The sequence below is a fragment of the Ammodytes marinus genome, assembly GCF_949987685.1.
Source record: "Ammodytes marinus genome assembly, chromosome: 6".
NCBI lineage: Eukaryota > Metazoa > Chordata > Actinopteri > Uranoscopiformes > Ammodytidae > Ammodytes > Ammodytes marinus.
The window spans coordinates 4,765,630-4,782,942 of NC_137235.1; the positions used below are offsets into that span (position 1 = coordinate 4,765,630).

Sequence of the window (17,313 nt, forward strand, 5' to 3'; positions counted from 1 at the left end):
CACACACACACACACACACACACACACACACACACACACACACACACACACACACACACACACACACACACACACACACACACACACACACACACACACACACACACACACACACACACACACACACACACACACACACACACACGTGGATGGAGGTCTAAATGAGTAAAATATAAATAACAAAATACCAAATTGTAGAAACAAGACATGAAAGAAAACAGGGAAGAGTGAGTGTGTTTGTGTGTGTGTGAGAAAGACCGAGCGTGCCATTTAGCAAGAGAGTGTGTCAATAAAGTCAAACTGGGTGTTCAGCAGCACTTACCCTGACAAGAGAGTCGTCACAAACACGAGAATGAACAGCAGACGTTCCTTCAGTCCCAAAATGCTATGTCTCACAATCCAAAGATAAGATGAAGAAAAAACTCCCTTTCCCCCAAAATAAATCCCTTGTATTGGTTTCTGCCAAGCACGTGGATCAACACCGCTTCTTCTTACACACACGCACACACACACATTCACACACACAGACACACACAACCTCACACACACAGACAGTCAGTCCAATACTCCACTATCCTGTCCGAGCAGAGTCCTTCTTTGATATTTAAGGTCCACACACAGTCTTGTCAGCGGACGAGGTGGGTGTGTGTGTGTGTGCAGCGTGAAGCCTAGTGCGTGTGTGAACAAGCAGGGGGAGAGCGCAGGAGTGTGTACACACCCTGAGGGACGAGAGAGAGAGAGAGAGCGAGAGAGACTGAGAGAGAGAGGGAGAGAGCGCAGGTACACACTCCCTCTCTTCCCCTGAGTGCCCCTCCCTCCTGTCACTCCTCCACAGTTTGATCAATCAGGATGTGTAACTTGAGAAAAAAGGATAAGACGTTCTTCTGTTTGGTTTAATCAGGTTTTGCAACAGTTTTTGTTTTTTTATTTAAATGAAATGTTATAAGGAGTATAAAGCAAAATAATCCTCCACGTCAGCCTACAACTTTTTCGGCCATTGTTCAATTGATCTACTCTCAATGAATGTTTGTACTCTGTATCGCTATCATGGGCAAAAATACATTTGGATTGATTGATTACATGTATGTCACCTTTTAGGCACAAAGTCAATAAGTACTGACAAAGCACGGCCTGAAATAACCTGTCTTTTACTACCGAGTATATTTTAATCTCAAAACAAAACAGAAACTGGATCATTCATTTCCCAGTATGAATCTCAATAACATCTTTCTTGAGACCAAGTTTAGAACTCAACAGTACCAGTTTGTCATGAAAGCTTTTCTTGTGTACATTTGAAAAGTGTTCGGTTAATATAGCAAGTTCTCACAAACCAGCAAACTGACCTTCAGGTGGAAAAATTGGTAGAATGCCCCTTTAAAAATACGCCAATTCAAATGAACAACATCCCAGATTCGAGTCTGTCCAGGGATCTTTACGGCAGGTGACACCCTTATTTCTCTCCCTCCTCCTGGCACCTACATAATATCTCCCTCTAATAAAAGTTTTGAAATAGGCTACAGCTGGAACTTTTACTTAACATTCATACCTGTTCCTGACACACCAAACAAATATTTCCATTTATAATGTTATAATAATAAATTATGTATATAAATCCTCTGTAAAGTTCACTCCAACACACACACACACACACACACACACACACACACACACACACACACACACACACACACACACACACACACACACACACACACACACACACACACACACACACACACACACACACACACACACACACACACACACACACACACACACACACACACACACACACACACACACACACACACACACACACACACACACACACACACACACACACACACACACACACACAAAGATTTGAGACCTGCATGAAAGAATGACATCAGCAGCAGGAGTGTTTTGGCAGACAGCCCAGCTCCTACAGAACTCATTTCGACCACTCAGCGGACCAGAGTGATGCATTATGTAATGCTACGTTAGCACTGCAGGCTAGGAGAGGCTAGCAGGTCGATAGGCTGACCTGACGACTGGCCTTCACACTGTCAACAGGGGGCGGATCAATCTTTGTTATTGCACAAACGTGCCGGAATGCACGCCAGTTACAAAGGTTTCAGATGGTCATTTATACCTGTACTGTATATGCTGGTGGTGGTTAGGTCTTGAAATTGTCTGAATTGTGCTATATAAATAAATATATATAATTGCCTTTCCTTGCCTTAGTGAACTACTCTGAATAGATCACCATGTAATAATAAAAGGTTGAATGATTGATAACATAAATGTATGAAATTAAGAGGTAAAGCCACAATGATATAAAAATACTCCCGTGAAATAAAAGTCCTGTATTTCCAATTGTACTTAACGCACCTGAAAATTTAATTTCACATCTGTAAGTGCTGTGTTTCTCTTTTAAACTAACATCAACATTCAATTTAGAAAAGAAACATATTTGTGTATAAATAAGAATGTAAGAATAATTCAATGTAGCCTACTTCATTAAACTGTGAAGAATTTTGATTTCAATCAGATCCAAATGCTATTTTCTGGGTTATTTAAGTACAGAAAGTCATTGTTATATCATACAGCGTGGCCTTTTAAAGTCTTAATTAATGATCTTTCTAATTAATTATTTATAAAAGCAATGTAATGTTGAAGCTAGCTGAAGCGCAGCTAATTTTTGAAGACTCAACACGGTACCTTAATCAATCATTTGTTAATAAGATTTTAAGTGTAAAGTTATTAATTGTGTCTGAAATCTTGAGTTGCAAAGTGTGAAAGAACAACATTAATCTTTTTAAACCTTTCTTCATTTTGTAATTATTTGTCTTATGTGTCATGTTTGTTGAGTATTCTTGTTTGAAAAAAGGGAACTGGTTCACATATACTTAACTCTCAGTGTAGATGTCAATTGTATGTCCCTGCAAAACTTAATTAAGAAAGTGTTGTGAAAAAAATATATACTGTATACACACACACACACACACACACACACACACACAGGTATATAACTCAAGATAGGCACAAGTACAAAATTAGCACAAAAGTGTACCAAGGCCTTGAGAAAATATACTAACCACACACACACGTATACACAACTGATAAAGCCGACAGCAAACAAACCCCCCTCCCCCCAATACACAACAAAGTCCAGAGGTCGCACACTGTCTGAGATAAGAGAGAACCAGGTCACACACACTAGTAAAGATGAGGGAAGTCACAGGGGTCAACAAAAAGGTGGAAAACTACTACAACGTGGCTATTGAAATGTACCCTTTAACACACACACACACACACACACACACACACACACACACACACACACACACACACACACACACACACACACACACACACACACACACACACACACACACACACACACACACACACACACACACACACACACACACACACACACACACACACACACACACACACACACACACACACACACACACACACACACACACACACACACACACACACACACACACACACACACACAAATCCAATGTTCAATAGAGTATCAGCGTGCCAGAGGTGTGTCAGAGATATCAACCAGACAGACAGTGAAGTGATCGTCCAATGTCCCCATGTATCCTCCACTCCATTTATCAATGCAGACACGCAGCAATACAAAAAGCTCACACACTGCATTCTTCCCTTTCATTTTAGCTCCTGGCTCTGGATCAAAACCTTGGCTTGTCCAGTGTGTGTGTGTGTGTGCGTGTGCGTGCTTGTGTCGAGGCCATTATCAATAAGGACAGGGCACGATCCCTAAAAGCTTTGCCACTCATGTCCAAAGAGTTCCAACTACCATCTCTTGCCTCTAATCACAGATCACGGGGCGCAGACTAATAGCCGTCTCTCCTGTGAGAAAATAGTCCCTTTGCCTCTGACACCACAGAGACACAATGACCTTCCCTCCCTCACTTTGTCATCCTGATTAGCCGTCTGGTCTCACTGTGTTTTGACTGTGAAAACACCTGGTTTCAGCGCCAGCAACAAATCCTGGGTGTCTGTTTAAGTTTGGGGCCTAAAGTGTTGAAGTGAACCCTAGGAACAGGCATTTGAAATTAGCATGAGCTATAAATGCTGTGATGCTGTAGGCCTACATTGGAGATTTTTTTTATTTTTTTTAACAAACAATTTTTATTATATTTTCTTTTTTATACAAACACAAACATCTAGAACCCCACATTGGTGAATTGTTTTTCAAGTGTCTATGTGGAAGCATCTGTCCCACTCCCGATTAATAAAACATTAAATGAAAAAGTGAGTTTTCCACTGTGGCCTTTAAACTGGTTAAGTGCCGCGCCCGAGATATAGAAAAAGGTTCATTCAAAGGTAATGAAATAAACCACTTTTATTTTCAAGTGATTATACAAATTAAAACGTAATTATGAATATTATACTCCATTTCTACTAAGTCTGTTCTGAAAAATGCTAATAAATGCTACACACAACGTAAGTTAGTTACTAGTTACTTTTACTGGTTACTCTTTTAATTATGTAACGTTTTTTTTGCTGGACAATTTGCGCCATGAAGAGTATTAACACATTAGGAAAAATGTAAAAACATACTGCTACTACATAATATTTGTTTTTTGAACTACTTTCAATTTGTGCATTCAAAACACCTGGTTACAGCACCAAGTTCAACCCCGGGTGTTTGTGGCCTAAAGTGCTGCAGTATCGGGCTTTAAAATGGCCAAGTCATCAGTCACTGAGCAAACAGAACTGCCCCATTCTAGTATATACTTAACTGAGCAGGTGCAGCCTGTGATTGAATACATCATCAGGAGCTATTGAAATCCAGTGTACACACGAAACTCCATTAAAGACGGATCAATTTACACAAATCACTCTGAGAGCAAATAAAATCTGCACAGGGTAACTCCTGTATAGACATAATAACCTTTTGCATCACTATCTATGGCACTATAATAGGCCAACACTGGACAGCACTGTGCATTAGAAAAGCTAGGTCAGTTGCTTTTCTTTTTTCTTGTTTATCATAAATTTGCATGTTGTTCTACACTCTGGTTTAGTTGCTTTGCTGTGCAAATGAGGAGCCGCACCTGAACACACACGCGCACATGCGCGCGCACACACACACACACACACACACAAGATACTGATTCTACAAGTCGGTGTAAACATTTTAAAAAGCTCCATTTCATACACTGTACAATTGATATGAATCACACAGTCTGAGATCATGCAGTTATTCATATGTGACGGTCAGATTAATAACGGTAATATGACAATGGTGAAGCAAAGTAAACTTTTATTTAGTGCCATTCGAGAAACACAGACTTTCCCACCTGCATGCTGTAAATAGTTTGGTCCGAGTTGGCGGGGATTCAGACTCGAGCAAAGGCATTAATAATAACTACATTAAAATAGCCTTGTTTTCGCTGATGGTCTCATACTACAGGTCATTTATGATCATCAGAGGAAAAATGAAACTGTTTCATGAACATTTAAACATTCCTCGTAGTAGGTTTTAGTACTATAAGAACTCATTCTGCAATAGAATTATCTCTGGCAGTGTTTTACTATTGTATGTAATCATTTTGGATTCCTGCTGCTTTAATGTTTATGTTGCATTTTATTGCTGTAGATGTTTAAGGTTGAGCTCATTTTAACTCCTTTATGTAAAGTTGTGTAGTGTTATGCCTCATGTTTTATAAGAAAGTCATGGTTGTAGTGCTTCGGTCCTGAGAACAACATATCTCTTAAACTGACCTGTTGTCAGCTTGATTACATGTTCTTTTCTCAGCCAAACTATCGATCTAGAATCTTACCACCACCAAAATTACACACTGTACCTTTAAACTTTTCTGTCCAAATTCAAAATTACCAGAGATACATGTTTGTTACTGGACAGGAAAGGTTAAAAAAAAGGTGAAATGGTAACAAGCAACTAAATGTAAATGTAATGGTGGAGTAGAATGATAAAGTTTCACAAAAGGGAAAACGTCCGACTAAAGTGCCTCCAATTTGTACCTGATTTAATTTACTCTATCAGATGTAAAGAACCACATCAGCACAAACGCTCACACACAGAATGAAGATCATACAATGTGAATAATCGAGCTCTAGATGCTAATCTCCTCATGAGTCTGTACAGGTTAAAAGGTGTGACTCAGCTCACTGATAACATCACAGCTGTTTCATCTCCATGACACCAGAAACCTAGCAACAGTTTTCAAAGCAATTCTAATCCATTCAGTTTCAGGAAGTATAGGCAGGAGTGTGCAACAAAAAAAAGGTGATGGCAATCAGACAGCAAGTGAAGTGGGAATCAAAATATTTGCTTGATCCTCGTTAATCACTATTTACGTATGTTATTAATTGCAGTCTGTGGTTTTAAATACAAAACTATTTCATCATATATGGAGGATTAAAGTACATTGTGTGATGGCGATCTTGCCTTCAGTTATCTTAAATGACTCACATTATAAAGGCAGGCCTGCACAGCGCTCAATGTTCTATCATGTCTGATTCACTCACACACACACACACACACTCTAATATCAGTGATGTCACGGCCTGACTTACCTGCTTACGTAAACTTTGGCAGCGAAGGGCGGTTTGTAGCACGGCCAATAATCTCTGGATTTTGACATCAAAGAGACGCTCAGATCTCATGTACATGTAAATCTGTTATTTGGACCATTTACGCGAAGACCTCTCACAGTTTGACTACGATGATTATAGACGTAAAGAATGTGATAATCTCAGACGGACACACACACACATGCGCACACACACACACACACACACACACACACACACACACACACACACACACACACACACACACACACACACACACACACACACACACACACACACACACACACACACACACACACACACACACACACACACACACACACACACACACACACACACACACACACACACACACACACACACACACACACACACACACACACACACACGCACACACACGCACGCACGTAGGGGCACTGCAGCAAACATCTGCTCTGGGCCTACGATCAAATTAACTTCTTTACTGGCAGAGAGTACGAGGGTGACGCCTAAAGACATGGGGAGGTTATACTGCACACAACACAGAATGTTTACATCACAGAAACAGTAAATTGGGCCGCTCCACAACATAGGACTAAACCTCAGAAACCTGGCCGTATTTCAAGCACTTTTAAGCTCTATGTTGATTTGTTTACTCAAAGTAAAACATGTTATTTAAGTCCTGGAGCTTCCTGATAAATGATGTCATTTCTTGTATTTCTTCGGAAAAGGGTTTAGGAATGTTGATGCCAAATGATGATTCACTTCTTAGCCCCGCCCCCCCATTGGTTACAGTTGCTATGCCAGATGTCCATTCCATCTCTGGAAGGGTCTTAAAACATGTACTTTTATGTCATGGCTTCGTATGCAGTGGTGGTGGAAAGGTAATTCACTTAAAATGGCTATGAGGAAGTTTCATTTTCTGGGGATTCTAGTGGCACCTTTGGACAACAGTGGTAGTGTTTTTCACATCACCAATTAGAAGAAAAGGGTTAGGGTTAAAAAAATAAAAATCCCAGTTTAAGGTTTGACTGGCGCTGGCGTCTTTTATTAACATATATTTTGTTGCGCTTGGATTGCATTTTTCCACCCTTATTTTGAAAAACTTTTAATTTTTTTCCCATTACATTTTTTATTTATTTTTTCCCGTTCTGTGTGATTGAAGTCCATTAAATGTTTCCATGTCTCGTCTTTGCACAGAACAGGAAAAAAAAAGAAGAAAGCACATCCTCTGAACAGACCATAAGAGGGAATCATAATTATGGATCATGTCACATCGTAGCATAGAGGCAAGAGAGCGTGTGTGTGTATGTGTATGTGTGTGTGTGTGTGTGTGTGTGTGTGTGTCAGGTCTTGGCCTCCAGAGGGTTACTGTTATCCTCTTGTATTAATTACAGAGTGGCAGAGCTGCTCCACCGACACCCTCTGACGCGCCACACGCTCCCGACACAATTAAAATGTTCAGGATCAAAGAAACGAATATAACGGTATAATATATGCAGCAACAACACCAAATCTGGTTTGATGTTCTAGAATGAGTTCAAGAGCCATTGCCTTGGGAACGATTTATGGTAAATAGATGCATTATTTTATCCTAGATTTTACTATGCGTTAAAAATACACTTAGCCTAATAAATATTAAATTACAGATTGGCTGAAGGAGGATCAATTATTTAGCAAAGGCAATGAGTTTGTTCCTCGGAGCAAAACCAAACAAGTCACAGGGAGGGACTCTCCATTGCTCATGTTAATACAGTGTTCAAGGCCATCCATCCATACATCCATCCACCCTAACCATAGTAACTGTCGCCAAGGTGAGTTTCACTTTCCAGGACTCATGGGGATTACCTTTCCTTTATATATATATATAGGTCCAGCCTCTCTGTGTAAACAATGCACAGACATACACACAAGCCGTGCTGCTGTTGAGCACGCGCCTTGCTAGCAGGCCGAGGGAGGACACACCGCTAATCAGATCACACACATTAGCTAACTCAATTAACGTGCCTTTGATACATGATGGCACCATGGAAAAGAATGTATATAGGGAGGACATACAGAAAGTGCAGCTGTCTGTGTTTTATCCATGACATCACACATCAAGGAAACACACTTTACACTTAGGAGAGTAGTACAAATACAACCTAGAAAACTTGGCTTAAAACATCACTCCCAAAGGTTTTTATTAAACTTTTAGGATACAGTATTTCTTATGAGGAGTCTGTGGACATGCTAGCAGCTCAGTCAGCCTGTGCTGATGTGCAGTGGTGCTTTGAGCTGAATCAATGTTAACATCAGAAGGTCAACACACTCTCAGTGACAAGACCAACATGCTGATGTTTTGCAGGTGTAATGTTAACAATGTTCACCAATAAAATGAAGCCTAGCCTTTAAGCATGCTGACATTTGCAAATAATAAATAATCTTGACTTGATGGTGTAGCTAGGTTAAAAGTTCAATTGAATCCTGTAGGAACATAAATGTCTGCACCAAACGTTAAAGTAGTATCGAAACTTTTTTCTGTAAACGACAAACAAAACATGCTGGTGGTGACATTGGACTACAGTATAACATGAGCAGCTTGCCCCCTCCACATGCTATATAAGGACTTCCTACATACTGTATACTGCAGGCTGAAGCATTCACTCTAATGAGCCTTTAAATCAATGTGTGTGTTTGACAGACAGCTCTTGTTGAGTCTAATAAACAAATGTACACAGTCGCCATTTGCCTTGTCAGAGAGCAAACATACATTCGCTCCGACAGCATTTTTCATGAGGTACAACCATTAGGGCTACTTTAGAACTCGGGAATCAATATGGCACATGCACACAGGCGCAAACACACACACACACACACACACACACACACACACACACACACACACACACACACACACACACACACACACACACACACACACACACACACACACACACACACACACACACACACACACACACACACACACACACACACACACACACACACACACACACACACACACACACACACACACACACACACACACACACACACACACACACACACACACACACACACACACACACACACACACACACACAAACACTAGGGGCCGTCTATTTCGCTTCATTAATAATGAATCAGAGTCTGCTGACCCATCTGTTTCACTATTAAGACCCTCTCACTCCAGACAACACAGGCTCACACACTGACACAGCGCTACCTAATAACTGCATCATCTAACTGCTTTAAACATTGATCAAATAAAAGCTCTGATCTCTGACATGATAAACTCTTGTGTGCTACATGCAATGTGTTTTCCATTAGGGCGCATTTTTTAAATTTGGGCATTTAAAAAAAACTGTTTGGAAATGCTGAAAAATTTGAGCTGGAAAATTTAGCATCGCCAACTATCCAATCGACATACTATACATCACGTAGATGGAAACAAGCATTTTCTCTCCCTGATTGGATAACATTTTGGCTGCCGTCTCATGTATTAACATTAAATTGATGTCACATGCATCTCAAAAATAAATATCTGCTGATTATTTTTTTTTAAATGGCCAGGTACATCAGATGTAGAGTTACTGCAAGAGAGGCAGAAACTGGGTCTGCAGGACGATGACTATAGTTATATAAATAGCTTTATCCAGCAGTCAGATTTTAGACAGTTTGGTTTTCTCTTTCCTGTGGCCTTGATGTTGGAAAAGAGCACCAAGGGCTTGCCACTGCACAAATCCACAAACACACTCTCTCTCTCTCTCTCTCTGTCTGTTTCTCCCTCCCTCTCTCTCTCTCTCTTCCTCTCTCTCTCTCCCCCTCCTCTCTCTCTCTCACTCCCTCTCTCCCCATCTCTCTCTCTCTCCCTCTTTCTCTCTCTCCTTCCTTCCCTCTCTCTCCATCTCTCTCCTCTTTCTTTCTTTCTTTCTCTCTCTCTCTCTCTCCCCCTCTCTCAGTAATCCCTTGTTTACCTCACGTGGGACTAGCGGCAGCCGATAATCCTCAAACGGTCGGACAGCTGTCATGTCACAAACACACAGCAGACAACCCGCCACCGCGCTCTGAGTGACAGTGATGTGCCAGCAGCCTCATGCAGGACTGGAAATACAAACAGTTCTTGTTCCAACCTTTGTTTAAAAAGTCCTTATGATGTCCTGTGTAAATGGCCCGGCCCTGCAGTGTCAAGAAACAGCAGGAGCCACATTGTCCAGGGGGGGGGGGGGGGGGGGGGGGGGGCTGGTGGTCTTTAGGACGGCCTGCGTATGACAGTATAACAGTGAGAGCTTCTGCGGTCACGTGCACACCCTTCAGCTTACATAAGAGCATTTTAGGATTTCCAAACCATTGTCACGACAAGTACAGTAATCATCCTCAAACATCCACTGGCAGATTGGTTCCTAAAGCCTATGTGTGTGTGTGTGTGTGTGTGTGTGTGTGTGTGTGTGTGTGTGTGTGTGTGTGCTGAAATGTTACTGTTTAAAACCACTTTGGTTGCCGTTTTGCCTTGAATGCAAAAAGCACATAAATCCATCACTGTCATTTTCAAACCTGCTCACTTGAGTGTTGAGGAACCAATTCTGTTGTGTTGAAGTGTCAATCACACCTGCACAAAATGAATAACCTACAGATTAGAATTGTTTCCCGCTGCAAAAGTCGGTAAGCGATCAAGCAAAGAAAATCAAAACAGAGCTAAAAACAATCGATTTGATAAAACGATTGATCAACTTAACTTCAAATGTGTCTTGGACTTTTCAGATTTGAACATTTGATTATTTGTTTTTATTTACAACATTACATATTCAATTCAACAAGCTCCTAGATCACACTTAGTTTAAGAACCCTGAAATAACCCAGAATAAATCAGCAACCCAGTAAGTATCAGCTGGTCCCTTGATAGTTAAAGGGCTTAAAAGAACCAGAGCACAAACAGTGTGAGGTCACCTTCTCTGCAGGTAGTCATTGGGTTTAGTGGTGAGTGAGACACAGTGGGAGTGGAGCCATGGCGATGGCGGCCATTGTCCTGGAGGTTATAGTCATGTATGAGGCATCAACACCAGCTGAGGGCACAGTGTGTGTTTGACTCTGATAGTGAAGCAACTATAGGATGACCTCATTCACCTTTGGGCTGTTAGCAAGTTGTTACAAAAACAGAGATATACACTAGTGTAAGGGCCAAGAGGAAAACATGACACGCGCGCACACGCACACACAGACACGCGCGCACGCACACACACACACACACACACACACACACACACACACACACACACACACACACACACACACACACACACACACACACACACACACACACACACACACACACACACACACACACACACACACACACACACACACACACACACACACACACACACACACACACACACACACACACACACACACACACACACACACACACACACACACACACACACACACACACACTTTTAGTTGATGCTAGGGCAAACAAGTACACACATTATTTAGGTTCCAGCTGTTCCAATCTAAAAGTATATTGCTTTTCTCTGTTTTATATTGTTGTAAGTTTATCATCTGTGAATTAGTTTAACCAAACAGGCCGTTTGCAGATGGCATGTCGGGCCCTTTAAAGTTTTGATGGTGCATTTTCACAGCTTTTTGACCTTTTATAGACTAAACTATTAACTGAAAGTGTCAAAAGTCATGCCTTATTAGACACACCAGAGCTGGGAATGGCTCTGCAGGTGTTTGGTCGTAACCCAAAGTACTGAAACTAAAAATTTTGACTTGATGATGGCGCTAGCTTAAAAAATATCAGGGATCATCAAATTCATTAGGCTTCTGTCTCTTTGAACCATTCATGTCTGTACAAAATATCATGGCAGAAAGTCCCATAGTTGTGGAACTTTTTCATTCCGGATTGGTGGTGCTGGCATTAAAGGAATACTTCAACCAACCGGAACCGGCGTTCTATCATTATAACATCGCTATTATAATATAATGAATTAGGTTTTTCTTCCCCTCAGTCTTTTCTCAGTCTTCCCTTGGCCCAGCTGTCCTTTTAACCCTAACCCTACATTTTTACTAGTGTGATGTCACACTAGTAAAATGTAGGGTTAGACAGTGAGACCATAAAACACTCTTTCTGCCTTCTCTCAGGCTAGGATGGACCGATTTCAAAATGTTTTGCACATTTATACTGCATAGGATCTCAGAGTTCAATACACCTTCATATTCCCTACGTTGAAGTAGGTCTTTAAGTCATTCTGTTAGTAGAGCTAAAATGTCAATTATTTACTGGATCCAGCTTCTTAAAAAAGGAGTGTGCGTAATATTGGTGTATTTAGCGGCATCTAGCGGCGATATTCTAGATTGCAAAGCTCCCTTGCTAACCCCACCGTAGCTTCTGTACTTCTGAAACACGAGGGACAGACAGGGAGAGTTGCAATCTAGAATCTCACCACTAGATGACACCAAACTACAAGTTTATTACACACTACACCTTTAAGCAACAATAAGCAATATGTTTCTGTTGCTATTTGTGTCAACTTTAATGCACCATGTCCCGCCCAGGTTTCCACAAGATTAAAAACACTACAGTCGCAGAACAGAGTGAAATATTGAGAGTACTTATCAATGAGGTAATAAAGGCACAATGTTTGTCTAGGACACCGGTTACTAAGTTACATATACAGTTAGCAGCATGACAGGGAGATGAATTGCCTAAGGTTTAATGAAGACTCCTCAGGATTAAGGGCACATTTGCTCAAACACACACCTTCAGTCCACAGCTGTTATTACATCAGGTGGGACTTTGATACCTGTAACAACAAGCAGGTACGACTTCATGTTTTGACTTGGTTGACAGAAAAAATAACATATAAGCCTATCAGTTGTTTCTCCATTGAAAAAATAACAATACAGTCTATGCGCTACTGAAATTCTGAAGAATTGAGCTTCTTATGTGCATACAGGAGCCACTTACAGGGGAACAAAGGTCATTTCTCAGGTATTTCTTGACAGTTTGTGCGATACATTTCCAGAGATAAGAGAAGGGGGAAAAAAAGAATTTTATGGCACAACTTTAAAGGGCCTAACAGATTTGAGTGGAGACAGAGGAGTAGAAATAAACAGAAGAGAGTAGGCCACACAGTGTCTTTAAATACCACAAACTCCTCATTAAAATAATTGTCTAGAGGGCGTGAAGATGTGTTATACAGTGCAGCTAGAAGGGGTGAGGTTCAATTTTGATGTGGATAAGTAAATTGACTGTTTTTGTTCACTCAGGCAAAGACATATTGCAGAGTCATTAGTCTAATGCTCATCTTGGCAGGAGTTTGCTATGAGGTATGTATGACATGACAGCCCGACTTAGATCTGGTGAAAGCACAACTAATTCATTATTGACTTTCACACCATGCAAGTTTGTGAGTGACATGCTAAAGGTAATTCAGATTAGCGACAAATTGATAACTTTTTTTTAAATAGATTGTATCATTTAGTGGCATTTAAGAATAAGTAAATAAAAAGTTAGATATGACATTTGATTTAAAAATATTATTGTACCCATTGGGCAATATGGACGCATACAGTGGTAGGAAAAAGTCCCATAAAATAAATAGACATAAATTAACATAAAAACAAAAAAAATTACACTTTCATACTTTGTTAAAAACCATTTGCAACTACTCCAGTTTGTTCTATAATCGACAGCAGAGGGAACAAATAATTAAAGCCAGATAGATATGACATATGCAGTTGGGGAATAGGCCTATGGCAAAAATTAATTATCATGTATTTATAAAAAGAATTTTTTCCGGTATCAAAAAAATACCATGATATGGAAAATAAGCAAAGAGTCTGTAATCAGTAATATTGAATGAGTGGCCAGGCCCATGTTAATGCCACACTGGCACCAAGTCCTACATTTCTCTCACTGTCAAACATGTGGCGAGCATTACGTTTGGGTCATTACACACGGAGCTCTCAAACTGATTTTTCTTTTGTCTTAAGTTTGTTTACGTCCGTCCAGACAAAAGTGAGTGAAAACAATAGATCCATCCATACCATCTGGTGCACTGAATGCAGCCACGCGCGGGGATGAAAACAATAAATTTCACTTGTAACTACTGAGGCGTGGAGATGACATTAACTGACTGTATAATACAGGTTGTTGTGGATATACAGTAGCCTATTTGAAATGAAGATACTGTTGATGATGTGTGTGAATAGCAATTAGTTGTTAATTTTTAAGCTCCAAAACAAACAAAAAGTACCATAGGTTCAGAGAAGCCAATGTGGCATCTTCATATTGCTTGTTTTGGTCCTACCAATAATTATTAAAACCCCAAATTTGCCAAAACAAGCAGTCATTGCATTGTTTACAATTGTTTGAATTCATACTTGCACTATTCATCCATTCTTATTCACAATGTTATATTAATAAGTATACTGTTGCATTGTCTATTCTCATTCATATTTAAATGTATAGATACTCATAATCTGCTATTTATCTAATTTTCTACAGCCATGTAGGCCTACATCATGCACTATTCCATTCAGCACTGGAAATTGTAGTTGCACATGATAGCCTATTGGAAAATTGCACATGGTTTATTTTCAATACATGTCATTGGATATATTGTAGGCTACTATATTGTGTGATATCTTATATGTCAGTTTAAGTTTTCAAAATGTGTTGAAGAATGAACAAAGTGAGAATTGAATTGTACAATGCAACTGCCTGTTTTACTGTACATATGATATGACAATACATTTTTGGAGTCTTTAATTTTCATTAATTTCATTTTTATTTGAAGTCATATCACAGGGAAAAGATCATTTTAGAAATATGATTTAGATTAGTTGTGTATGCGTACGAACAGCTGTGCACTTCAGAGCATCACACAACACACTGTATCTACTTAGTCAGGGGGTTTAAACACCATTAAAAAGGGGATCTCTGGTTTGTGTGACATGCATTCATTTTTTTTAACTTAAGCAACAATATAAAGCTTATAAATCCCACACACGTTTGTATGGCTATACTTGTGAGGACATTCATTGAGTTGACATGATTCCCTAACCTTATCCTCATAATAATTGCCTAACCCCAACCCTTACATGCAGGGCCGCCCATAAGGGGTAGAAAGTGGGAAGGCTTTCTAGGGCCCAGCCACTTGGGGGGCCCATGGTCTTTGGAAGCCAAGAACCTAACTAAGCTAAACTTTATTTTTAGATTTTTAGATATTTATGTCAATATCTATTCAAAGTTGGGTGTTTACACAGAGCCGCGGCTCCGCTTACGGCCATTTAAAAAGCAGTAGAAAAGCAGAAATGTTTAAAAAAAATCAGATTGAGCACAGCGGAGTGTAACTGTTTCAAACATAATCCATCCTATAAACCCTTTGTGTGCCAAATGGTGACAAGATTGGGTATTGATATTAAACAGTTTTGGCTGGATTATATTTCCTGAGTCGTTCCTGCTCACGGAAAACACATGTAGGCCTACCTGCTACTTGTGTCTGGGTGTCGTTGTGAAAAGTATTTGGACCCCATGAAAAAACAGCTTGGGTACCTTTTGTAGTTCTTCTACATTTAGTTACTCTGTAATTTTCCTGAGTCTACAAACAGGTTTAAATTCTCTCTCCCCATAACGTAAATTTTTGTGAAAAACAATTTCCCTTTGGGGACTGTAACTTCTAAAGGCTTTGACATAAGTATTCAGGTTGACACGACCAGCCAGGTCTGACCAGTTTTTCAGAAACCTGGCCAATTGACCAACCAGCCGGGTCTACCACAATGAAGCTGACGAGCAGCATCATCCTGTTTTAATTATTGCCGTAACCACCAAGATCCTGCTTTCTGTATTGTTTCTAAAAATTAAAAATTAAAATAGACCTAAAAAAGTTCTTAGTGCAAAGAAAGACACAAGGCACAAAGAAGTTGGAAATAATTGAAGGAACAGACTTTTTTGTAATGATTTCAGTGCTTTTGCAGTGATGAGAGCAGAATGAACTAAGCCTAAATGTTGCAACCAAACATAGGCCAACTTTATAGTTTTGAGGGTAGGTTGGTTTGGTTATTCATGTAGAGAACCGCCTTTTTTCATTTGTGTGTGAATAATTTGTTGTTGATGTTGTTTTTTAAGTGTTATTTATTTCAACAATACCCCCAAAAGATTTCAAATGATTTAATGTCACGTGCAGAAATACAAAAAAGTGCAATATTTGGTGCAGTCAATTAATGTAAATGTATCTTATACCAGAAACTAGTAGCATAGAAAACGTGCACATTGTGAAAAAACTGTTTGCTTTAGTGAATACTAAAGAAGAACAATGTCTCTGTGTGAACTGATTATTTTGTAGAGATCTGTTGATCTGTTAAACAATTGTGTGAGTGTCAGGGAATCAAAATAAATTGGTATGCTGGGTTAAGTCAGAAATGTGCTACTATTTAAAAATAATAATGAGCCTTTGCTCCCCCAACTGTCCCTGCAAGTCCCTGGTTGATAAGATAGTTAGTCTCTCTACAAAAGATGTATGTGTTTATTGAGGGATGAGCGCACTCACACACATTGATAGGAGTAATGGGTAAGGAGGGCCCATTGACTGGAGGTTTTCAGGGGCCCAGCCATTTGTGTGGGCAGGCCTGCTTACATGAACCCTAACCCTAAACCTTATTCATTCCTGATCTTAAAACCTACAGTGTTACCCCTCAAACAGCCCTGTCCCGAAGTGAGGACCCTCACTTTCCAAAAATGTCTTCACTTTT

General features: G+C 40.0%; 1 protein-coding gene across 2 annotated transcripts in view; it reads right to left on the reverse strand.

Moving 5' to 3' along the window:
- coro2aa (coronin 2Aa) overlaps positions 1-17,313 on the reverse strand; it is a 39,241-nt gene that overhangs the window by 21,447 nt on the left and 481 nt on the right. The window contains exon 1 of one of the 2 annotated variants that reach the window (XM_080029755.1): positions 323-666. The exons of the other annotated variant lie outside the window; for it this stretch is intronic. The gene's annotated coding sequence lies outside the window, so the exon portion shown is untranslated. Of the gene's footprint in view, positions 1-322; positions 667-17,313 lie in introns of those variants that run through there. 2 annotated transcript variants of the gene reach the window in all.